The sequence below is a fragment of the Macaca thibetana genome, chromosome 4 (genome assembly GCF_024542745.1).
Source record: "Macaca thibetana thibetana isolate TM-01 chromosome 4, ASM2454274v1, whole genome shotgun sequence".
NCBI lineage: Eukaryota > Metazoa > Chordata > Mammalia > Primates > Cercopithecidae > Macaca > Macaca thibetana.
The window spans coordinates 139,525,068-139,551,525 of NC_065581.1; the positions used below are offsets into that span (position 1 = coordinate 139,525,068).

The following is a 26,458-nucleotide window of genomic DNA, read 5'->3' on the forward strand; positions in this document are numbered from 1 at the left end:
AGGTCTTCCCTTGTCCTGATCTAGGAAAGATTTAACTGAGAGTCTGACACCTTCAAAGATCTGAAAGAAGCATTTACCACCTATCCTCTCTGACGGCTGCTACCTATCAGGTTTCATCTATATAACAAGACCCCTTCACAAGCCAGGCCTCTTCTTCTTTCCCTCCCCATAATCTGTCTTGCCACTGTAATCTGATTTTTGGCCATGCTCTGAGCCCCCATTCTTTCTGTGACCTCAAGATGGCATAGAAGCTTCTGTACCCCATTGCAGGATTGGGTAAACACTTTGTGGTCTCCCAAACTTAGGTTTTCCTCATGCACGTTAAAAAACAATTGTATGCTTCTTTCTTATTAACCTGCCTTTTATGAGTTCATTTTTCAGTGAAGCTTCCAAGGGCGAAGGGGACGTTTTTCCTTAGTCACTAGAGAGTTAAGGACTAGGAAGGGCTTTGTTATCAGAGGGACTGGCATGTGCTCTACTCATTAACAGGAAAAAATATGGGAAGGAGTTCCTTTTTATCACTAACCATGAAGTAGTTCTGCAACAGCCATACAACTAATAGCAGCATGCAATTTACTGTCCCATTTTTCATGCCAATTTATATGTTCCCTGGTCTGGACTTTCCATTTTTAAATAGTATATTGTAATTTCTTTAATAAGTGCAACGAAGAGAAAATATAATAGCATGTGGATGATCTCAGCCTCCTTACTCATGCTGCCTCCTGATGGGATTCTGGGTTTGTTTGTTTCCTTTTCCTGGTTCTGAGTTTATGAACACAGGTGTGGGAAATGAATTAGGGGGAGAAGTGGAAGAGGAAATAGAGTGAGAGAAGAAATAGAAGAAAATAAACCTAGAAGGAAAGAAGGGGAAAAGGTAAGCACATGAGGAGATACACTGGCTGGATATGGGAAGGGTTTCAAAAAGGAGAAAGTCTGGGGAAGCAGCTGAGAGACATGTAAAAGGTCAGAGAGATGAGAAAGAGGAGTTTAAAGTTTTATCAAATATAAGGCATTTATTACCCCCTTGGATGTTTTCTGAAAGGTGAACTAAATATTTGAGTTATCTTCAATTCTTTTCTCTGATATACGTATTTCTTTGAATGTGACTTAACGCTGGGATTGGACCAAGGCATGGCTGGTTATACACGGTGACACGCGTGTACTTTTCCAAAGAAAGATGCCTTAAAGGTGGAGTATGAATGAATGAATGAATGAATGAGAAACAAACTTCAATCCGGGAAAGATGAAGCAGGCTAATTATAAGTTATATGTGTCAAATTTCACAAACTGATATAAACCTTGAATCAGACCATGTAACACAGACTTTTAGGCTAATTTCTCAAGCGAAGTCACTTCACACACAAACAATGAGAGAAATCAAACTTCGCTCAACATTAATCTAATTTAAAGAATAATGTAAGGTATTTTGTGGGGAGATAACTAGCCCAAGACCTAACAATTCCCCACTACTTGAACACTTTGCCCCAAATGGCTGGAATTTCCTATCATAAACTTTTCTTCATATGTAATATGTCACTCGGCACACACAGGTGCAACCAACTTCCTATTATGAAATTAAGTAATCAACCATCTTCTCCAGCAGCAGACTTTACCAAGGAAGTTTTGCTTTGATTTTATTACATGTTCTTTTTGATTTTTAAATAGTTGTTGATAAAAGGCAAGATAATTTCTCATAGATGTGTACTTGTTTATATAGTTTTAAATGTTCTGCTCCCAGGCATTCCTTTTAATTTCAATACACTTTAAAAAACTCTCTTGAACATTTGTAATGTTGGAATAATAGTCATCCACATTTCCTGTGGATTTCCACACTCCTGCATTAAGCCATAAGAAAACTCAGCTGGACTTTATTTTGGCTGAGTTAAAGGCGGTTTTGAAGAAAACCAAAATGGAATGATAACAATATTTTATCAGATGGGGGGAAATAAATATGTTTTTAACTATTACTGAGACTCTGCAGGGAGTATATCAGCTACAGTTCAAACAAAAGCCCAATAAAGGAAAATGTCATTGCTGTTTGTATGGATTAGACCAAAGAATCTTTAATCTTTAATCATCTCCATCAAAAGGTCCCTTAAAAAGAGGGGCTTAATATTTTAACACATGTATACATTACAACTTCACAATGGCATCAGCAAAAATGAAAATTCATATTTATCAACCATTATGTCCCTGGCATGACAACCATACATTTTTTAAAGTGCTCTTTATCCATAAATTAATTTTTCTATATTCAGATATTATTTTAGTGGAGTTGTGGTATTAAACACTAAATTGAGTTTTCTGAATTCTACATAAAGCTGTCACAATATCAAACATTCTAAAACAGCTTAAGGTGAAAATATAATTACCTAAACTAATGAAAGAATTTGAACCTTTTCCATTTTGTTTCCAAGAAGCATAAATCCTAGAATCTCAAGTAGGAAAGTTCTTTAACGGTTATCTTATCAAATCATCCAATCAATGATGGAATTAACTATGATATTTACAGCAATATGTACAGTATCTAAAAACTCACTGAGACTCAAAGCATGTCATTCTTTTTAAAAGCTTTAACTCCAGTTCCTAGTACACTGCCTGACATACTAGCGAAAACTGCAGTAGATTTCAATGGCCTGCCTACAATCTATTCCTTATTCTGCAATACCAGATCTGGGTAGGACTCACCCTAGCTCCAGAAAGGTGCTTGTCCAATCAAAGCACTGAGTCTCTGCCTCTGCAGCTGCCCAGCAGCAGCCACTACTCCAAAACTCAGCACCGGCTCTAAGTTGGTCCAATCCCTGTGAGTCTCAGGACTTGTGAGACCTAATACCAAGCATTTGTTTTGCCTGCTGTTGCATAATGAAGATTCTGACTTAGCTGCATTTATCAAGAAAAGCCTGAAAAAGGAAGCTAAAAGAAAGGAAGGATTTAGATACCGATAAACTAAGTCATAATGGTATTATTTCAGTCCCAAACCCAGGCATTCCTGATGTCAAGTCTTATCTGGGACTTTTTACTTATGTGAACCAGAAGTCTCCATATTCCTTTTTTTTTTCTCCTAAGGTAGTCTGATCTGTTTTCTGTTACTTGACCCTAGAAAGGGGAAAGAGCTTCCTGACTATTACGGAAATTTGCATAAGCAAGGTTGCTCCATACGAACAACCCCCAAATGTGGATTGGCTGAGCTGGGTTTGGATGATACTTGGAAACTTAGCAGTCTTTATCACATGAAAATAACATGGATGGCTGTGTATCTTAAGATTAGATTGTGTGCCTATCAAGCCTGCATTATTGGGGAACTTAGGAAATTTTAAAGATTCTGGAATAAGTGTTCTACCTCTTTTAGCCTGAGGAAAAAAAAAGAACTTTTACCTGGGAAATACACATCCTTTTAAATTATCAGGCTGGAGAGGCACTAAAATGAGACTGCAATCACATCTTACTTCCCGCTGGAGCTATGTATTCATCTCCAGAACCAGCTTGCTATTGCCACAAGCAGCTATAAATTAATCTAATAATGCCACACCAGACACTATAACTTAATGCATAGCCAGTCACTAATCAATGCTATGTCTGTAAGCCAACAAGAATTCCTGGCACATCACTTTATATCAGCCCACTTCCTATCTCCTTTTTGCCTTTAAAAATCCACTTGTAACTGCTGCTAATCAGAGTGCATATTCAGGGCATCTTCAGTCTATGCTCCTGGGCTACAATCCTCAAGTTTGGCTCAAATAAACTCTACTTGCATTAAATTTGCCTCAGTTTCTTCCTTTTAGGTCAGCAAGCCATCAGTGAGGTCTTAAAAGAAAAAGACAAGCTTGAGATATCACTGGTCTGCTGAAAGTAGAGTGAGATGAAAGTACAACTCTGTTAAGAGAAAACCTTTGTCTGTGGCTTGCAGCAGCTGAGAGTCTGGTGACCTTGGTGAAATAACAACCTCTTAAGACCTCAGTAGCTCACCTCTACCAAGAAGTTAGCTTAGGTTGTTTTTAAGATATTTTCCATCCCTAAATCTCTATAAAAATAAACAACTACGTAAATAAATGGATCTAGATCATATGGAGATTATTTGATGAACAAAAATCTTCAGTTTTTTAATCAAACTTTAAAGAATTTTCTTTTATCTACAAGGGATTAATTACACTATGTTCACATGTATTTAATAAGTATTATTTATATTTTAAAGTCACTTTAGTTTTCTCTAGTGATGATTTCAGACACACAAATGTATCATGAGAGTTTTTTTATGGTTAAAACCAAACATTTGTTTTTATTAAAACAAAAACAAAAATAAATAAGCCGCCCACATATTTCTGTTAATACTCTTCCACTGTGTATGAAAGTACATCTTATTTTTAAAGATCATTTGTCACATCTTAATAATCCTACCTACCAGCTGTTTTTGCAGGCATTATGATTTTTAAAAAAATAATAAAAGTTTTGCAGTTTAACATAACAATTTTTAAAAATTTTATTATTATTTCTCAGAGGAAACAACACTGTAGAACCAACAAAAAGGAAGGAAGAGAAAAAGGGAAGAAGGGTCTTACTTAAGCTAGTGTTAACTTTAAAATTTCTCTGCAGTTAGAAGTTAGGGGCAAAACTGAGTTTTGGAGGAGTGAGAGGAGGGCAGGGGTATGTCTTAAAGCTGCATCGGCTAAGCAATCTGACTCCTAGAACTACATGTTTGTTTGGGGTGGCCTGTGGAACATGCTGATGGCAATGGCACAGGGGAATGGAGAGAGAGGCCACAGCCTCCAAAGCACCTCTTGCTGCCACCCTGATTGAAAGAAGACATCAGCCTCATTTATTCCCCTCCCCTCCCCTCCCCTCCCCTCCCCTCCCCTCCCCTCCCCTCCCCTCCCCTCCTCTTCCCTCCCCTCCCCTCCCCTCCCCTCCTCTTCCCTCCCCCCCTCCCCTCTCCTCTCCTTTTGACAGAATCTTGCTCTGTTACCTACACTGGAGTGCAGTGGTGTGATCTCAGCTGACTGCAACTTCTGCCTGCTGGGTTCAAGTGATTCTCCTGCCTCAGCCTCCCGAGTAGCTGGGATTACAGGAGCCTGCCACACCTGGCTAATTTTTGTATTTTTAGTAGAGACAGGGTTTCACCATGTGGCCAGGCTGGTCTCAAACTCCCGACTTCAAGTAATGCGCCTACCTCAGCCTCCCAAAGTCCTGGGATTACAGGTGTAAGCCACCAAGCCCAGCCAGCCCCATTATTTCCAAGAGTTTTAGTTGTCTGCCTACTCAACTGTTTTATGTGTGATCTTCATAACAAGCAAATTTATCTGTCCTGGTTTCCACTTTTTTCTTAATTTCTCATTTTCTCTTTGATGAGGTTAAACGATGCAAATCACTCACAATTTATGACTCCAAATTCACAAATTTCTAGTGCCAATAGTTTCACTCTGCAGCAACACAAACTGGAGCAGAAGTTTTATTTTGAATATATGTTTCATTAAGCATAATTTCTGGAAGTTGAAAAATAACTTACCTAATATGCAAGAAAGAAAACTATTCTGAAGTTCCAGAGAGAAACTGAAACCAGTAACAGGATTTTGGTGGGCAGAACACACGGCAGGGGAGAAAGGAGATCTGGAGACCATGCCATGCTGTGACACAACAGTGGCGATGTCCCACAGACCTGAAATCCAGAGCAGCCGAGGCTGCAGAAAATAACAAGGTGGCTGAGAGATCCAGCGGTTCTACCCGTGTCCTGCCAAAGAATATCCACTTTGTAGCAGCACTTCCCCAGCAGGTAAGCTTGGTGCTGTGTTTCACTGTAACTGGCTGTGAATTTGGAACAGCCCACCAGCCAAAGCTTATATAAAACTGTGGTCTTTGAGCATCCTTGGTATGCTAGGCCCTTAAGGGCCTTCACTGCCCCATGAAAAATGGAACTAGTTAAAACCAATCATTTGTGGCCTTATGGACTCATTTCCTCTATCCAGGCTGCAAGCTCATTTCCCCTATCCAGGGTGCAAACTTCAATCTCTAAGTAGCATTACCAATGAACCTGTATGTGTCCTCTTGCCCAGCAAATAATAAAATAATTTACTGCTTGTTTTGTTAAAAGAGAGTAAAGTATTTGCAGGCTCCCTAGCAGGGGAACAAAAGCAACCAAAATTTGAGCTGGGTAGGGTTAGGCAGGTTTAGCATACAAAATGACAAAGTGGTAGAGAGCCTCCTAAAAATTATCATAACCATCACTCAAGAGGAAATTGTCCAGACACATGATCAAGAGATTGACTGTCGCAGAAGAAACCTGAAATGATTCCCTAGTGCCTTTGAAATTCTTGGTAGAAATCTTGTAGATCTGGATCAATGATGTTTCTTCTTATTTTCTAGGTGAAGATTTTAACTGTCGATCAAAAGGAGGATACAGAAGTATACAGCAGATAACACTGTGAAAGAATTGATGCAAACAAGTCCGGCATGGTGGCTCACGCCTGTAATCCCAGCACTTTGGTAGGCCAAAGTGGGCAGATCATCTGAGGTCAGGAGTTCGAGACCAGCCTGGCTAACATAGCGAAACCACGTCCCTATTAAAAATACAAAAATTGGCAAGGAGTGGTGGCGCCCACCTGTAGTCCCAGCTACTGGGGGAGGCTGAGGCAGGAGAATTGTTTGAACCTGGGAGGCGGAGGTTGCAGTGAATCGAGATTGCACCATTGTATTCCAGCCTGGGCAACAGAGTGACACTCTGTGTCAAAAAAAAAAAAAAAAAGAACTGACCCAAACGATGGACTTCTCTCAAAGATTATAAGGAATCTCTCTCAGTCTCCCAGTCACAGGCAAATCCCATGCACTAACATGGGCCCATGCATCTGCACACTGTCTCTTCTCTGCCTGAAACTCTCTTCCTTCCTCATAGCAAACTTTCACTCACATCTCAAGACAGCCAAGTCACCTCTTTTATGACATACAGCATCTTTTCAACAGTCATTTCTTCTGCTCTATACCCTTAGCACTTGGCAGTCACCTCGTTTCTAGTATTTATCCCATTGCTGCTACTATATAAGCATTTTGTTATTACATCAGATTGTGCATTCCTACAAATGTTTGCAAGGACATGGAATGTGTACGATCTCATGGCCAGAGACTATAAGAGAAATGGCTCACGAGGGATAATATGTTCTTCCAAAACAAATTCTGTCAACTCCACCACAAATGAGTCTGTGGAAGAACCAACGCTGAAAGCATTTCAAGAAACAAATAGAGCCCAATAAACTCAAGTTTCTAATGGGTAGGCATATAGGGGAGTGCGAGAAGGCACATAATAGAGCTCAAACAAAAGCAAAAAGCAAATGACAGAAGTCTATAGGAACAAGCATAGAAAGTGAAAGCTCAGCATGAGCAGAAGTTTGTAAACAATGCAAAGGAAAAGTAATGAGAAAATTATAAGGATGCTGAGAGGCTGAAGAGGCAAGAAGCAATAGGCCCACTGGGTGAAGTTAAGCTGTAAGAAAGAGAAAACAGGTCCAGTTCAATCCTATTTTCAGCTTTAGCAAAGAGAATAGGCAAAAAACTAAAAAGGATGACATATCTATGGCTAAGAAGAAAGTGAAATCCAGGATGAAGTCTCTATCCTGTTAAAGCAACCCTCTGAGTTGCAGTAGCATTACCAGTAATCTCAGAAGAATCACAGAGAAAGAAAATCGGAAGTAGGAAAAAAACAACAACAACCTGGTTTTCAAAAGAAATGCCAAATTTGGAAATGCTCTGAGTAGCTTGATATCAACTTTCAGAAAAATAAACTGATAGCTCATTAATCATTTGTGATTATTTGAAGATAAATTATTGACTTCCAGGAACCACTAGAGGTACACTAAAACGAGTGACTCTAAATGAACATAATTATCTGTTTTGGTTGGGCTAGATTTGGCATATTGATGGGCCAGTCACAGGAGGTAGTATAGAAAGATTTCACTAAGGCCCCTGAAAATGTCACTACCTTTCTTAAGGTAAGATGGAAGCAGCTGGACTAGAGAATTTGGTTAACCTAGAGAAAATTGATTTATAGCAAACTGAAATACTTAACGATAACTATTTCATGTACTGACAGTACTAATACGCCATAATGCATAAAGCTTTCCAATTCAGCCTTTTAATCAACTTCTTGGATAAGAACATAATACACACTATTCAAGTTGCATATCTTACGCAATCTAGGGAGAAAATATGTTCAATGTTAAAAATCAGGCTTCGAAATTCCTGGAAAATAGAATAATAGAAAACAAACAAGACAAAATTCCAATTCAGATGAAAAAACACTTCTCCCCTCTCACTATGAGCATAATTGCTGTGAACATAATAATGAAATGTGATGCTTTCTTAATAAAAGTAAAGGATAATTACACACACACACACACACACACACACATAAAAAATATATATATAGACACAGGGTCTCACTTTGTCACCCAAGCTGGAGTGCAGTGGCATGATTAAAGCTCACTGCAGCGTTGACATCTCGGGCTCCAGCAATCCTCCCACCTCAGTGCCCCAACCCCTAGGTCGCTGCCAGTAACTGGGACTACAGGCGCTCACCACCATGCCTGGTAATTTAAAAAAATTTTTTGTAGACACAGGGTCTCACTATGTTGCCCAGGCTGATCTTGAACTTCTGGCCTCAAGCAATCCTTCCACCTCAGCCTCCCAAAGTGCTGGGATTACAGGTGTAAGCCACCTTGCCTGGCCTAATATTCTTATACTTGCATTAATCAGGTCATATTAAGATGGCAAAGAATCTGAAAACTCCATCTTAGGTGGAGAGATTTAGAAACTTATGATACTCATCCTGGAAAAGGTTCAGGGAGGACATGATGTCGTCTTTAAAGACATGCAATGATAATATATGAAAGATGGATTGGATTTATTCTGTATGGATTCGAAGTAACACGGAATAAATAGAGTAAGCTGAAAGGAAATAAAATTTAACCAAAGATTTAAAAACAACTTCCCACTAACAAGAGTTTTTCAGACAAGAAATGAGCAGCCTTGAGGGTCCTTGAGACATTGTTATAGTTCGAAAAGTTCAAGTCCAGGCTGAAAACGTTCTATTTGTCAAAGGCAGTGGAGATTCCAAATCTAGCATGACCTCCGTATTTCGACTAAAAGATTTATAATTCTGAAATTAGGCATGGTGCCTGTATTAAGGCGGTAAGTGGAAGAAGAAAAATACCAAGTTAACATGAACCTGACACTTGGAAAAGAAAATGCTGTGTTTTCTTTCTAATCTCTCAATTACTTCTGGGATCCCAGGGCATTATTACTATATTACCTGGTACTTCTATACTCTTAGAGGGGGACGGAAGTTCCTCATATGATATGACTATAAGCTGAAGCCACTGTGAGACAGTGCACTAAATTAGAATTGTGAATGCAGGAAAAGAAATTTGCTAGTTGTTATCAGATCTACACAGACATAACCACTTCACCACAGGTTGTTTACTTGAAAACACACAGGAACGTCTTTGCTAGTGGCTTCCTTTGTAGGAGAGGATGCTGCAGCACACCCAACTATTCTCAACAAACCATTGCATATCAAGTTCCTACACAGATGTCACTGCTTACAGCCTTAAGATTAGCATCCTTCATTTAAAACAGACATGATTGGTCCTCACTTTTTTTTTTTTCCCGAGACGGAGTCTCCCTCTGTCGCCCAGGCTGGAGCGCAGTGGCGTGATCTCGGCTCACTGCAAGCTCTGCCTCCCGGGTTTACGCCATTCTCCTGCCTCAGCCTCCCGAGAAGCTGGGACTACAGGCGCCCGCCACCTCGCCCGGCTAGGTTTCTTGTATTTTTTAGTAGAGACGGGGTTTCACCATGTTAGCCAGGATGGTCTCCATCTCCTGACCTTGTGATCCGCCCGTCTTGGCCTCCCAAAGTGCTGGGATTACAGGCTTGAGCCACCGCGCCCGGCCGGTCCTCACTTATAACAGCATGACTACACTAATACACTAATATATTAAAATTCAGTCACATAGTTTATTTTAAAAATTCCTGTTAATAAGTTAAAACTTAATACCACCAAGGTGCTCTAACTCCTAGCATTGTACATCTCTCCCTTAAAATAATATGTAAAAGTTCTACTAAAAAAAATTAAGACAGGAGCTCGAATACTTTTGGACATGGATTATAAAGAGGACATACTGTAATAATTTGCTACCAATGGTTATAAAAATTTTTTATGGAAAAATGTCTACACTTTTAAATTTTATTTTTAGAGATTAAAAGTTTAAATATAAATTCTAAAATTTCTAAATTCATGTTTTCATCTAAGATACTACAATTAAAAATTCTCTTATGGAAGAGAATGTTCTAATTATTTTTACATTCCATTTAAAGGGCACTTTGGAGGTAGTAGTTAAGAATAAAGGCTTTGGAATTAGATACAAGTAGGAAGAGACTCTGGCTCCATTATTTGCTAGCTGTGTAACTTGGGGAGTTATTGAACCACTCCAAACCTGTTTCCTTGCCTATAAAAATGAGAAAACTAATACCATAGTGAGGTCATATTTGTAAATCTCCTAGCACAGCATGAGTGTGCAATCAAAAAAGAGAGCCCACAGTGCCACCAATCCGCACAAGTAAACCTAAAACATATTACAGGCCCTAGACAGCCAGTCTAGGTGCATGTATCCCAGTATGGCTCCTCGCCTGCCTCACTGCTTTGTTAATATCCTCATGGCATTATGTAACCGTCAGCCTTCAAGCAGACATCCCTGAGGGATTCCTTTCTAATGGACCATCTTCATTAGCCAACAAGCATGCTCTAATACCTCATCTTCCTCTTCCATCTTCAAAATCTCACCATTCCTTGACTCCCACATCTTCCTCTTGCCAAGGCCTGAATATTTGGCTTCCCTGCCCAGCCAATTTCCCAAAAGAATTGCCTAGAAGCTTGGTCTTCACTCCCTTACCTCCTATTCACATCAAACTGGCTTCTCCCACCACTGTGCTGAAACTGCTTTTATCTAATCGATTATCAGCGACCTCCAAGTGTCGATCTTAATGGATACTTTGCAGTCCTCATCTTAATTTACCTCTCAGCTACTTGCAAACCTGCTGATCACTCACTCCTTGCAATTCTCTATTCTCTCAGCTGCAGTGATTCTATCTCTTCTGCATTTCATCCTACTTCTCTTTCTCTACTAGACCACCAAATGGTGGAATTTCCCAATTCTGTTCCCATTCCTTAGTTCTGTTCTTTTTTCACTTTATATGCCCTCCCTATATGATCTCATCCTTTCCGATGGCTGAGGCCAACAACTCTGAAATTTCCATCTCAGTCCAGATTCTGTTTTCACTCCAGATTTACACATACCCAATTGTGTATTTAGTGGTTGTCTTGTAAGCATCTCAAACTTAACATATTAAATTCTTGAGATACCCTCTCAAAATAGTTGTTTTTCCAGTTTTCTCATTCCAGTTAATGGCACCTCCATCCATCTAGCTCCATCCATCTAGCATCCATCAATCCAAATTCCTAAACATGGCCAAAAAGGCCCTGCATGACCTGCCTCAGCCTACCTCTTCACATTGCCTGTGCATTTCTCCCAAAAAAGCACTGTGTTCAAGAACACTGGCCATCCTGCAGATCCAGGGAGCTGCCAAGCTTTTTGTCACTTTAAGGACTTTTCACCTAAGGGTTCTCCCTACCTAGAATATTCCCTTCCTTCCCTCTCTCCCTATCCCTTCTCCTAAACACACAGATTACCTGGTGAACTCCTGCTTGTACCCAAGATCATTAAAAGTCATTAACACATGAGTATTAAATGACCTTTAAAGTATTAAAGGACCTTTTCTCCAAAGGTCCTTGAACATAACTTGTGTCTAAAGTGGATACCACTCCTGCACTTCTCTTTTATGATGTCTTGTTGTTTTCCCTCATAGCAAATACAGCCATTTATAATGACATATGGATTTTATGTTCTTCTTTATTGTCTGCTATGGTTTGAATATTCCCTACAAAACTCATGTTGAAATGTAATTGCCATTGTGACAGAATTAAGAGGTGGCACTGTTAAGCGGTGATTAGGCCAGGTGGGTTCCATCCTCATTAATGGATAAATGTTATTATTGTGGGAGTGTGCTGGTTATCAGAAGAGTGCATTTTTATAAAAGTGAGTTGGGCCTGTAGTCCCAGCTACTCAGGAGGGTGAGGCAGGAGAATGGTGTGAACCCGGGAGGAGGAGCTTGCAGTGAGCTGAGATCGCGCCACTGCACTCCAGCCTGGGCGACAGAGCGAGACTCTGCCTCAAAAAAAATCCAAAAAACAAAAAAAGGGAGTTTGGCCCTCTCTTGCTTTCTTGCTTGCTCACTCTCACCAATGTTTGTTTTTGTTCTGTTTTGTTTTGTTTTTTTTGGTGATGGAGTTTCGCTCTTGTAGCCTATGCTGAAGTGCAATGGCGCAGGTCTCAGCTCACCGCAACCTCTGCCTCCAGGGTTCAAGCAATTCTTCTGCCTCAGCCTCCAGATTACAGGTGTGCACCACTACGTCCAGCTAATTTTGTATTTTTAGTAGAGACAGGGTTTCTCCATGTTGGTCAGGCTGGTCTTGAACTCCCGACTTCAGATGATCCACCCATCTCAGACTCCCAAAGGGCTGGGATTATAGGCATAAGCCACCGTGCCCGGCCCACTCTCACCCTTTCTTGCCCTCCCACCTTCCACCATGGGGTGATACAGCATGCAGGCCCTTGTCAAATGCTGGCACCATGTTCTTGGACTTCCCAGACTCCAGAACTGTGAGCCAAATAAATTTCTGTGCATTATAAATTACCCAGTCTGTGACACTCTGTTAAAGCAACACAAAATGAACTAAGACAATGTATTTGTGAAAAGTATTCCCTGTACTGGCAAGGATCATATTTGTTTTGTTCACTAATCTACCCTCTGGGCTTAATAGGCACAGGCACATAAGGTCTCTTTGAGATGCAAGCAATGCATATGTTTCTCCTCATAACATAAAGAATATTACATAAATTCTTACATTTAATTATATGAAAGAACTGGGAGAAGTCTTAAATATCTAGTTGCATCAGCTAATATAAAAACCAAAATGGTCTTTATTCAAAATCCCAGAAAGGTTTTCCTATGCATTAAAAACAAACAGGAAGAAGGAGGTAAAGATTACATATGTTGGATTTGTAACCCAATTAATTTTATTATTTTATATTTTCAATGATTCATTAAAATAATGACATTTCTTTTTTTTGTTTGTTTTTTAGAGACAGAGTCTTGCTCTGTCTTCCAGGCTGGAGTGCAGTGGTGGGATCTTGGCTCACTGCAACCTCCGCCTCTCAGGTTCATGCAATTCTCCTGCCTCAGCCTCCCGAGTAGCCAGGACTACAGATGCACGCCGCCACGCCCGGCTACATTTTTTTTTTAATTTTAGTAGAGACGGTGTTTCACTGTGTTGTCCAGGCTGGTCTCGAACTCCTGAGCTCAGGCAATCCGCCCACCTTGGCCTTCCAAAGTGCTGAGATTACAGGTGTGAGCCACCGAGCCCAGCCAAAATAATGCCATTTCTTATAAAGTGTGCTTAAATATGAATATATGTGGGCTTTCAACTAATTTTTATATTTTAAAAATCCATACTCTTTTCAAAGAAAAATATGTTTGCATATATATGTATGTGTGTGTATATACCTGTTTTTACATTTAAAATATATCTACCCTTCTAAAATAAAAATATCCAGATTATATAAACTTAGAATTGTGGTTTAAAAAAATTAAATTTCTCTCATTGTCTAGTGACAGCAGTTGACTTGGCACAGTAGAAGGAACTACCTCCCTGTCCAACTCCCTTAAAAGAAAAAAAGATGATGGAGCCACTGAAATGGAAATTGCTCAGTCCCCAGTGACCTTACCAGCATCTGCTGCAATTACCTTCTGAAAATAAAATAACCAAATTACCGTTCAGCTTTCTGCTGTGCTAACAAAATTAATCTGAAATATCAAAATTCATCTGCTTTATATTATGTATTAAGCAACTTCTATAACAAAAGCTCTTCTAGCTCTAAATCATGACGTACGTGCACCACAGGTGCCATAATCAACAGTAATATATTCTCACATACACAGGAAAAATTAATGGAATGGTTAATAACTTCACTCAAATTATCCATGACAGTGATTTGATTTAAGTCACTCCACATATTCAAAAGTAAGATCAATCAATTTTATGTGTGGTTTGGCTTTATAAAAAATTGTGGGGTTTTTCTTGAGACAGAATCTTGCTTTGTTGCTCAGGCTGGAATGGCATGGTAATAGCTCACTGTAACCTCCAATACCCAAGCTATCTTTTCACCTCCCCTCCTGAGTAGCTAGGGTTACAGGCATGTGCTGTCATGTCTGGCTTTTTTTTTTTTTTTTTTTTTTTTGTAGAGACAGGGTCTCACTATGTTGCCTAGGCTGGTCTCAAACTCCTGGTCTCCAGCACTCCTCCCACCTAGGCCTCTCAAAATGCTGAGATTACAGGTGTGAGCCACTGTGTCTGGCTGATCAATTAAAATTCTTTTTGAGATGGAGTTCGCTCTTGTCACCCAGGCTGGAGTACAATGGCTCAATCTCAACTCCCTGCAATGTCCGCCTCCTGGGTTCAAGCGATTCTTCTGCTTCTGCCTCCTGAGTAGCTCGAAAAACAGGCGTCCAGCAGCTCGCCCAGCTAATTTTTTGTAGTTTTATTAGAGACAGGGTTTTACCATGTTGGCCAGGCTGGTCTTGAACTCCTGACCTCAGGTGATCCACCTGCTTCAGCCTCCCAAAGTGCTGGGAATACAGGCATGAGCCATCGCACTGGGCCAATCAATTTTGATTCTATCCTTCTTTGTAGAACAGATTTGTTCAGAAAATGTATGTGCAAATTGTATTTTAAAAAGACATAGAATGATTTAGAAAAATCACTGAGTTTTAAAATGTAGTAAAGAATATTTAAAACATGAATAACTAGCCTCTAATTTAACTGCTTCCTAAGTTTAAATGGTCAAAGTTTGGCCATCTAGTCTGTCAAGTATTCCGTAAGTACACTAAGAAATACCATATAACATTTTCATTGTTGTAATTAATAGTCTTGTTCTCTGGTTCTTCTATATTTAAATTTACTTCATATTCTCCGTTCTCCACACCTGAACAATTCTTGTCTCACGACCGTAAAGCTACATTTATCATTTCAGTCCATGATGTCCCCACCTAAAAGTCATTTTTGACTCTCCAAATAAAATCAGTTGCATGGTTCTGACAGCAGAATTATTGAGAAAAGACCCTTTTCTTGGTCTCCACCATATTCTTAGATACTAGATCCTGTCTTGCTTTGGGAAGAGACCCAGGAGGTCCCCAATCCAACTAACTCATCTTCTCTTCTCGGGCCTAGAACACTCTACATACTCCATGTTGCTGGCACATCTGATGTGGCTTTACTTGGTGGTGAATCACGTTTGCAAACCATGAACCAACCTGTATCTTGCTACGTCTTGGAGACCTTGGCCACTCTCCTTTTCATTCATTACCATTTTCATTTATGTGTGAGAAGTAAAACATTAAAACAAGTAGGCAAGGCTGTTGAATGTTCACTGGTGTAATACACCACAAAAATGAGTGCGGAAAAAACCTGAAGCCCTAACCATTTTGTTTGTGCAAACTTTATTTGAAATGATAAAGAAAAACGGAAGTCAATATGTGTGAACAAGTGCCTGCTGGCTCAAGAACCAGGTCTTCACTTTTACAATAGAAATGACCAGGCTGGGAGAATTTTGCTTGTTGGGGCCTTCAACTCTGAATCTAGAGAGGCAATAACAGAGACATGCTTGCCACACTCCAAAAAGGTAAGCTCAGGAGACTGCGGACATTTTTTGCCGGTATGTAGGGAATTCCCAAGTTTCCCTGGTAGAGTAGAGCTTCTCTAGTTTGTTCCAAAGTTCCTAATACCTTTGTACTGACAATCAGAAAATATCCGTTTAGTTATTAAAGATATTTCTAACCATTTTGTCATTTAGGCCAGTGATTCCCAATTAGATTGAGAACTAATAGGTTCTAGAAAATTCAATTCAACATAGCTTACTGACAAATACAGCCATAATGATTTAAGGGTGTGGGCTGTGAGGTCAGGCATACCTGGGCTGAGACGTGGATCTACCACTACATAGTTATGTGACCTTGGGCAAGTTACATAACATCTATAGGCTTAACATCTTTATCTGCCGTCAGGATGTTAACACGACCTACTCCATAAGGTAATTATGAGATTACATGAGAACACCAGTCTCTCTGGTACATGGTAAATTCAGCAAATGTTAGCTATTTAGTCATAGTGAATGACTGGTAGGTGCTGGGTATGGGGCTAGACCCTGTGAGAAAGATAAACATAAAAAAAGATCTGACAATAAATGACAACAGACAAATAAGGCAGAGATGAGAGTGTTACTGGGTGCATCCCAAGACAAACAGTGTTAACGGCCCCAAAGGAGGCATAAGAAAGTCCCCCAACACCCTCACAGTCCAGTGGCAAGAGAGGGATCATGTAGTTGTGTGTGTTGGGTGGGGGGAGAGAAATAAAATAGGAATGGCCTCAAGAAGACAGTGTCACAATTAAAGATGGGTGTGACAGAGTGATATGTACATTGCTATATTTAAGGAGAGTATAGAGAAGAGTAGTTCTTTGTATATAGAAGGCATAGTTCTGAGGGGACAAAGTGTAATAAGAAATGCACAGAAAAACAAAACAAGAGATAAAGACAGGAGGGGAGGAAGGAGCATATTGTGCAGAACCTCAAATGCCGGAAAGAAGAAGGAACACATAAGTGACATATCTGAGCTCTGCCCAGGAATACTAATCCAGCAAGATGCGTAGGAGGATATGCAATTAGCACCTGACGTATGAGGGCAGAGGGGGTGAAGATTGTTTGGAATTTTCAGATGTGAATTTTAGGGGAAAAGAAAGGAAAATTTCGACAAAAATCACCAACAGCTTAATTGCAAGTATAAACTATGAAGCTTCAGAGCTGGGAGCACACAAAGCATTTTCTGGTTCCGAACTCAATTTTCTCTTGCTGAAGAGTCGCTGTACCAGCAATGAAAGGTTTCAAATACATGTGTGTCTTACTCAGTTTGCACTGCTCATAATAAAAACATAGACTGGGTGGCTCAAATAACGAGCATTTATTTCTTGCAGTTTCAGAGGCTAGGAAGTCCCAGATCTAGATGCTGGAATGATCTGGTTCCTGGATGGACCAAATTCCAGGTTTACAGATGGCACCTTCTTGCTGTGTCTTTCCATGGTAGTGAGAGAGTGTGCATCTTTCTTGTATTTCTTCTAATAAGGGCACTAATCCTATCATGAAGGCTCCAGCCTCATGACTTAATTAGCTCCAAAAAGCCACCTCCAAATACCATCACATTGGGGATTTAGAATTTCAACATAGGAATTTTGGCGGGTGATTAAAACATTCAGTCCACAGCAATACGACACAAGTTGTTTCAAGCCAACAGTACCAAGTTTAAGTCCAAATCCAGGAGTCAGTTGAGCTGAAGTCTTCCTCAGCTGTCAGCAACACCAATAAAAAGGGGAGAAGAGGCCGGGGGTGGTGGCTCACGCCTGTAATCCCAGCACTTTGGGAGGCCAAGGCGGGCAGATCACGAGGTCAGGAGATTGAGATCATCCTAACTAACACGGTGAAACCCAGTCTCTACTAAAAAATACAAAAAAAAAAAAAAAAAAAAAAAAATAGCCGGGCATGGTGGCGGGCGCCTGTAGTCCTAGCTACTCGGGAGGCTGAGGCAGGAGAATGGCATGAACCCGGGAGGCGGAGCTTGCAGTGAGCCGAGATCGCGTCACTGCACTCCAGCCTGGGCGGCAGAGCGAGACTCCATCTCAGCAAAAAAAAAAAAAAGAGGGGGAGGAGAGGAGACAGTTTAAATCACTTTTCTTTCCCTGGAATCTGTCTTGGAGCCTGGAATATTGGACCTTTCACTGAAAGATATGACTAGAGCAGGTTTACTGACAAGTTCTAGGGGATTTATAAACTCCCTGAAATTTACCCAACAGTTGTATCTATATATTCATATTTTTTCTCATTTATTCCTGTATTCGCCATTTAGGTAGCAAGCTTTTACATGAAAATTGTTTAGTGCTTATTTTTTAAAGTATTATTCTAAAGACTTCATATATTTTAATTCATTCAATCCTCTCAATAACCTTATAAGGTAGTTACTATTATTTCCATTTTGGGGAAAACTAGACCCAAAGCCCCACAGTAGTAAGTAGTTCTACAGAGAAGAAACCTGCAGGAGGTCCAAAAGCAAAAGTCTCCCAAGTTTCACCACAATAGTTCCATCTGGGGGTTTTGTGAGATGACTTTACTGTTCTTGAATCAGGATTTGGAATGACCAATCAGTCTGGGATTTCAGGTTAAACAGAAACATGCTTGTGCTTATTCATTGAAATTGGTTTATAGGAACCCATTAAACCGTACCGTGGGAAAGTATACTTACTGAATGGGCACTTTATGGACAGCTGCCAATCAGCCAGTGTGTGTTAGATGAATAATTTTCAAATAAATTCATTTTTCAATGATAAAAAATCCCTCACTCCCAATATGCTAACAATCAAAGAATCGTCTAAATCAAGGGGTCATTTTTTTAATGCTGGCCCATAATAAAAAAAATTTAAACTGTGATTCAATATGTACATACTTACAAACATTTAAAATACGGTTTTCATGAACGAATATTTATTCTTACTACATACAACACATTCTGATATCTTCTATTTCAGTCCACCTTAGTCCAGTCTAATCTATTCTGTTCTGTTCCATTTAAAAAAAATGCTGTTTCGTATCCACTAAACTGATTTCATGAGACCCTAATGGGTTATAACCCACAGCTTGTAGTGTTTTACACATAATTAAGTAACAGCCTGTTCCTCAAAAACGAAGCAAAAAGCATGAGTCTAACTATTAATGGCTGAATGTTTATAAGCCTTTTTTTTAATCTTTAGAAAAAAGTTAATGATTTCCTGAAAACATTAGCAGATAAAACTTGACCATGGATATTTTTCCCAGTAATGAATGTCAAGCAATTCGTAAATATTCAGTTAAGAGTTGCCTGGTCTGAACTCAATCGAAAAAATAGAAAACATAAGCCTTAACATTACGGCTCATGCAACAGTTTAGTTAGTAATTTGTAATACTGTCAAATAAGGTACTAGCAGCTTTTTCAAAGGAAATGGGTTTGAAATATTCTCAATATTTTTAAGATTAATAAAGTTGCTGAATACTGAAAAATTTGTTGTGATAAAAATTACAATTCACAAACCATTTATATCCTACATTAAAGAAACTGTTTTGAATATTCTGTCAGTTGATCGACAAGTATTTAACACTTGCAGTATGCCAACCACTATTGAATAGTGAAAGAATAATGAACGATTGAATTAATGATCATGAAGAATGAAAGAATATTCTTGAAAGAACAATGAATGATCGGAGAGTCTCCACCTTCCAGATGTCCATTTGCAGGGAGATTGACTGTAAACCCAATAAACAAATAAGAGCTACAGAAATCATGCAAGACAGTGTCCTTGAGCAGTGCTGTGGATCGCTTCATCTCAGATGGATGGTGCTTTGAAATTGAAATCCAATAATGTTTCTGGTAAAGTCAACTGTAACATTCTCCTTCCACGCCCATATACATTTTTTTTTTTCTTTTTATCACATTATGATGCTAACAGCATGTTTTTTTTTTGTTTGTTTTTGTTTTTGTTTTTTTTTTTTGAGATGGAGTCTTGCTCTGTTGCCCAGGTTGGAGGGCAGTGGAGCAATCTCAGGTCACTGTAACCTCCGCCTCCTGGGTTCAAGTGATTCTCTTGCCTCAGTTTCTCCCATGTAGCTGGGATTACAGGCCTGTGCCACCATGCCCAGCTAATTTTTGTATTTTTAGTAGAGACAGGGTTTCACTATGTTGGCGAGGCTGGTCTCAAACTCCTGACCTCAAGTGATCTGCTTGCCTCAGTCTCCCAAAGTGCTAGGACTACAGGCATGGGCCACCATTCTTGGCCCTAACAGCATGTTCTAATCCCCCTTTTGGACAAAGTAGACACTAATACTTAGTGCAATGTAAACTGAGGTAACATGAAGAATAACACTCAGAGATACAGACACAGCAGACAGGGATTCGGGGCTCAGGACCTCCATTTAAAGGCTAAGTGATTTGGGGTAAGTTATTTCACCTCCTGAACAACAGATTCATTACCTGCATTTATATTTATTTGTAGGATCATTTTAAGGATAAACAGAATGCTTGTGAAATTACTTCATAAAGTACCAACAACTGCTATTATTAATAACTTGTGTTAGAATCAGTACGCATAGTGAAACTGATAGAATAAAATGACCAAATATTAAGAAAGTATAAAGCTAATATTTAGCAAGTACTTAAAACTGTTCTATTTGCTTTTTATGTATCAACACAATTAAAACTGTGCTATGACTGAGTATCTGAATCCAACAATGGGTAATAAATTTCTCCTCAAATGTCAGACATACTAAAGATGATTTAAGATGATAAATCTCTAACAGCCCTTGGCCAGCAGGAAAAAACAATCTACAGTTAACTAAAGAAAGGGCAAGAGTTCACATCACACCACTCCACCCACGTGGTATAATCATTCTTGGCACTGGCAAACCACAAAGAGATGGCTGCTTCCTAGGGTTCAAAGGCTGCCTCCATGGGGCTGGAGACAAGGAGCGTACCCCTTTGTGTTCCACCAGTGCTGCAGATCTACCACCCAGATCCATCCACGTGATGCCTTCCACTGGACCTCAGACTCTGTATTTGACCAAGAGGGCAAAGGAAGGCTTTTTGCACAGAATTATTTCTGCATTCATTTCTATCATGGGCATCTAGTCTTTTTGGACAAGATGTAATCTTAGGGAGTAAAGTGGATCACTGTAATGCAACACCCCGACTTACACAGGTGAAGTATTACAGGCTGCATGTTTCCTATTGGCCTGGTAGGTTGATACTCTGACATTAACCATATTATGGATGAATAAGTTGATAAGACATGGATTATGGGATGTTGTCAAGTTATAAACAAATTACTTTTGAAAAGGTCACTTGTAAGTTAGATCTTTAGAACCCATGATGCATTTCTCCTAATTAATTTACACTGGTGTAAATTAATGTTCAGCTGTCAGAACTGCCCACAGAAATCTATGCAACCCATGCTGTGAGTAGCAGCAGGTCAGGTGACCTGTGTTCTACAAGCCCCGTTTTGCCACTAAAGTGGTGCACGGCAGCACTGCAGAGCATAAGCTCTGCGTGGAGAAGACCTGAGTTCAAATCCTGACATGCCTACTTTTATCTCAGTGAAGTTATTCAACCCCTTTGAGTATAAATTACCATAGCAGTCAAATTATATTTAGAGATGAATTTTTTTAAATCAGATATTTGGTGTGAAGATAATCTGGATCAGTTTTACAAAAGGCTTTTTCATACCAAGGCATGCACAAAGATGATAATACTTCTACTCATCCCTGGGGTAAGATGCTGATCATAGCTAAAGATGACCAGCCCAGGTCTCTGACAAATGCAATCCCTGCCTGGCCACCCTGAGGACCGAGGGGGTCAGTATCACTGGCACGTCAATCTGAGACATGACGGTTTGTCAAGCCACCCAAGTGGTGAGGCTCTGATTACCAATTAATATATCTAAAAGTACCCTGGGATAGAGCCAGCCTATCATGGACCTTTCACCTTCATGGGCTTAGGGTCCAACTGTTAAATAAAAGGCTGCTAGATTTCTCAAGGCCCTTTGACTATATAACTCTACTTCATTATATCCCAGAGCCTAACCAATTGTGCTTATAGCAAAATGTCTTTGGGAAATGATATGATTCCAATTTGGATTGTCACAATTGTTCCTTCTTCCCAGATCTGAACAATAGGAGCAGCTCATGGGCTGAAAGCGGGATGTCAAGATGAAAATTAGGTGATCAGGAATAATTTGTTATTAAAGGAATGTGTGAGTACTCACTGTGCCAGGCACAGTTCATATATTACCCTCAATCTTCACAGCCATCTTGGTTTCATTCCTTACTTGAACGCAAAAGCTACAAAGTGTACTATGCACACAATAGAGAAAGCTATACAGTGGGTTCAAATCTCCTCTGCCATGGAAAAGAGAATAAGGGGACCAGCTGTTCAGCTCTGGCCCTCCTTGCTGGGTTCCATTTGAGCTTCTCTACAGTTCTGGCTGGTTGGAATGTCTCCTTCTTCAAAACCATCTTGTTAGTTGGTTATTTTTAGCCACATTTAACAACTGAAGAAATGTAAGGTAAAGGAAGCTTAGAAAACCTGCCAGAGATTATACACCGCAGTGAATTGCAAACACTAGGTGTTCTGCTTCTGGGTCAGAGGTTCAAGGGTGAAGAATTGCCAGGGCAGAGGCTGGAGATGGGACCTAAGAAATGTTCTACACTTTGCATCCATTGTCACTGAGAATGATGACAGAGGTGGTGCTGGCTCCTACTGCTGCTCTGAAAGGCTGGGTTAAGAGGAAAGCGGAGGTAGGAGCAGTAGTTCTGCTTTTCATGACAACCAGGGAATAGGGGAGGTGACCTACATGAACACCTGGTCTGTGTCTGTGTTTATATTACTCACTGTTTACTCCTAGGCTCTCTCACACCTTTTCAGAGGGGAAAAGTAAACCTCCCACAAAACATCATTTGGTTCAACTACAGATGTATTTCGGATATCTTCAATTAACCCTTGATCCTGAAAAAAAGCTTTCAAAGAACCTTCAACCAATAGCATACAAGGACCTACTCGGAAATCACAAAAGCCAAATAATGTCAAGCAAGTGTGTAAGAAGAGAGCCCTGTGTGGCAATACTAAAGAAAATGTTGCATTCTAACTACAAGGGGAAGGAAGAGCCAGTAAGTGTGTAACAAATGACACATGACAGTCACCCCAGAGGATAGTATAAATTGCAGACAGTACAAATAGTACACAGAATGCATAATTTGCTTTAGTAATTCAGTTTTTCATTTGGTTTTCCAGATCTGTCAGGGATCAAGAAATTAATATAGACATATATTAATTTTGCATACATAAATTATTTGCAAAACCATTTGTGAAAAAGTTTCACAAATCATTCAATCTAGATTTAACAACTGGTATAAAACTGTCCTGAAGCACCTGAAAACCAGGTGGCCAGGGTCAGAAAATCCAAAAACTTTATCAGGTCTTATCCAGAATTACTCTATCTAATAGTAGTATTAAATCCACTCCTCTACTTAAGAGTTACACAGGCATATTTCAAGATAAATTATAAGAAAGGAAAGACTGGATGACCCTCAAATCACTAATTTCGATCAAAAATTATTAAAATAGGGTATTTTAAACTTTACTTTGATGTTAAACTTAAAGAGCAAAACATCAACAAAACAGGTTTGACAAAGGACTATTTACCAAACACAGTCATGCAAGGATTATGAAACCACATGATAAGATAGCACACAAAGAAAACATTGGCTATTTAACTACTCAGGAGGAAAAAGGCAATGTGGAAGGGGGAAACAGTCTAAAAAGCAGTTTTTAGGGTTTCAGATATACAATTGTGGCAGCAGGCACAACATCAGGGTAAATTTTCCTTTTGACTTCCTCGGAACACTAGTTGAGATTTATGTAAGGCGATATAATTTAGTTTAGAGAAAACTGAGATTGCATCAATTTGGCCTCACCCTTTGCCTGACATTTTATCCTTCTCTCCAGAGATCTTACTTGGACTGCTCTTAAGTATGCTGCTCCAGAGAACTCTGCTCTGTATTGTCAGAAACTGGCTTTCAAGTAAGTTCTGTTGCTAATTCCACTTGATAATTCCACAGTTAAGTCAGAAGGCATTTGAAAAGATGTATAACTTTGGATGGCTCTTTTCTGATGATAGGCTGAAGGGGGTTCTTCTCTCTTTGGTTTGCCTTTTGCTTTTCATAGCTTGACCATTTCTGGCTTCCACTGCATTGTAAGAGCTAAACTACAGGTTTGTCAGTCAGTGTTTCTCTGTCTGTGTCTGTCTGTCTCTCCCTGCTCCCACCGCCTCTTCTCTCCATTCTCCTCTCTCCCTCTATCTCTCATTTCCTAGTTACAAATCATGTTCTTACTGTCTTAAGAGCACCACTGACTTTGTCCTTGTGCCACTGTTCCTATGCATACTCCCAAGATCATATTTCAGCATTTTACGATATGTTTTTTGTTTCATTGTTAGAATACTTTTCAGAAGAGGTCATGATAAGCAAGACAATTTTACATTTCTGAGTTGAAAAAACTGTGCTGCTCTTCCAGAACAGTTTTGGTTTGTATTCGCAGCTTCAGGAGCTCCCTTGACTAAACATTTTAGGAAGAAGAAGAGGTTAACATGGAGCAGGTTGTTCATGAACCAGCAGTGACTTTTACTACTGCAATCACTTTGGATTCAGACTGAGAAGGCACTATAGCTCTTAAAACCACTATGTAGGGCATGTGAAGAAGAAAGAAAAGAAAGAAGAAGAAGAAAGTAAGGAGGAGGAAGGAGGAGGTGGGAGAAAGAAGGAAGGGGGAGAAGCAGGAAAGGGGAGGAGGAAGAAGAGAGGAAGAAGAGCAGAAAGAGAAGCAGGAAGAAAGGGAGGAGGCAAGGAAGGGAGAGGGGGAGAAGGGGGAGGAGAAGGATGACCACCATCTTGACCTAAACTCCTATGTTATCCAAAAATAAATTCAAAATGGATCACAGACTTCAATACAAAACATAATGCTATAAAATTTTCAGAAAAGAAAAACAGCAGAGAATCTTCAGAACACAGAGCTAGGCAAAGAGATCTTAGAATTCAGACCAAAAGCACAATTCATAGAAGGAGAAACTGATAAATCGAATCACATCAAAATTAAAAACTTCTGCTCTGCAACTCTGTTAACTGGATGAAAAGACAAACTACAGACTGGGAGAAAATTATTTGCAAACCACATATCCAACAAAAGACTCGAATGTGTACAATTCAGCAGTAAAAACCTAAACAATTCAATTAGAAAATGGGCAAAAGATAGGAAAGGAGATTCCACTAAAGAACACATACATATGGCTAATAATAAGCGCATGAAACTGTTAAACCTCACTAACCATTAAGGAAATACAAATTAAAACCATAATGAGACATCACTACATACTTATCAGAATAGCTAAAATAAAAAATATTGACACCACCAAATGACAATGCAGAGAAACTGGTTTACTCAGACTTTGCTGATGGGAATGTCAAATGTTACAACCATTCCAGAAAAGTGTACTGCAGTTTCTTATAAAACTAAAAATACACTTATCCTTTGACCCAGCAATTGCACTCTTGGACAGTTATCTCAGGGAAATGAAAACTCATGCTCATACAAAAACTTGTACATAAATGATTGTAGCATCTAGCATCTTTGTTCATAAATAGCCCAAACTGGAAACAACCTAAATGCCCTTCAATGGGTAAATGACTAAAAATGACTAAAAAAATACTATGGAATGCTACTATGCAATAAAAAGGAACAAACTATCGATACATGCAACAGCTTTGAGGGATGTCAAGGGAGTAACGCTGAAGGGAAGAAAAAGCTAAATGCCAAAGGTTACATACTATATGACTCCATTTGCGTAGTATTCTTGAAATGACAAATTATAGTGGTTGTCAGAGGAGGCAGGTAGATGGAAGGAGTGAGTAGGGATACAAAAAGGTAGCATGTGGGATCCTTTTAATGCAACTGTTGTGTATCTTGACTGATGGTGACCACAGAAATCTCTATATGTGATATAACTGCATGGAACTAAATACATACAAACATACATACAATGAACGCTCTGAATAAGGCTAGTGGATTGTATCAATGTGAATTTCCTAGTTGTGATATTGTACTATGGATAAAGAATAGGGGTATCTATTATTCCTTACAACTAACTACATGTGAATCTAAAATTATCTCAAAATAAAAACTTTGGAGATCTTATTTATTCTAAATATCCTATCTTTCTGGTGTTTCATCCATTAGATGCCTGATGTCTTCCCTCCCTAATCTGGTTACTCTCTGTAGTCCTAACAGCAGAAAATATTTTACTACAATTGGTAGTTTAACTTGTGCTTCCCCAAAACCTTATTCATGATTTACTATTCCCAACTGGAGCATGCCCTTTGGAAATGGCCTTATGTTTAATACTGACTCTTATGCTGCATGAAATGGACAAAATATATTCTGAGTCTTAGTTGCATCACTGGTAAAATGGAGATAAATTAACTGATGGCATAGATTTATTTTGAAGACAATTAAAATCATAAGTAAAGCACTCAGTACATAGTAGGTCCTTAAATTGTTTCCTTCCTTTTCCCATTATCAACCTAAAATCTAGCTTAATTACTGGATAAAAACATCAACAGTAAACTTTGG

At 39.4% G+C, this 26,458-nt stretch overlaps 1 protein-coding gene across 11 annotated transcripts in view; it reads right to left on the reverse strand.

Moving 5' to 3' along the window:
* Positions 1-26,458, reverse strand: part of NCOA7 (nuclear receptor coactivator 7) — a 159,565-nt gene that overhangs the window by 97,867 nt on the left and 35,240 nt on the right. The window lies entirely within an intron of this gene.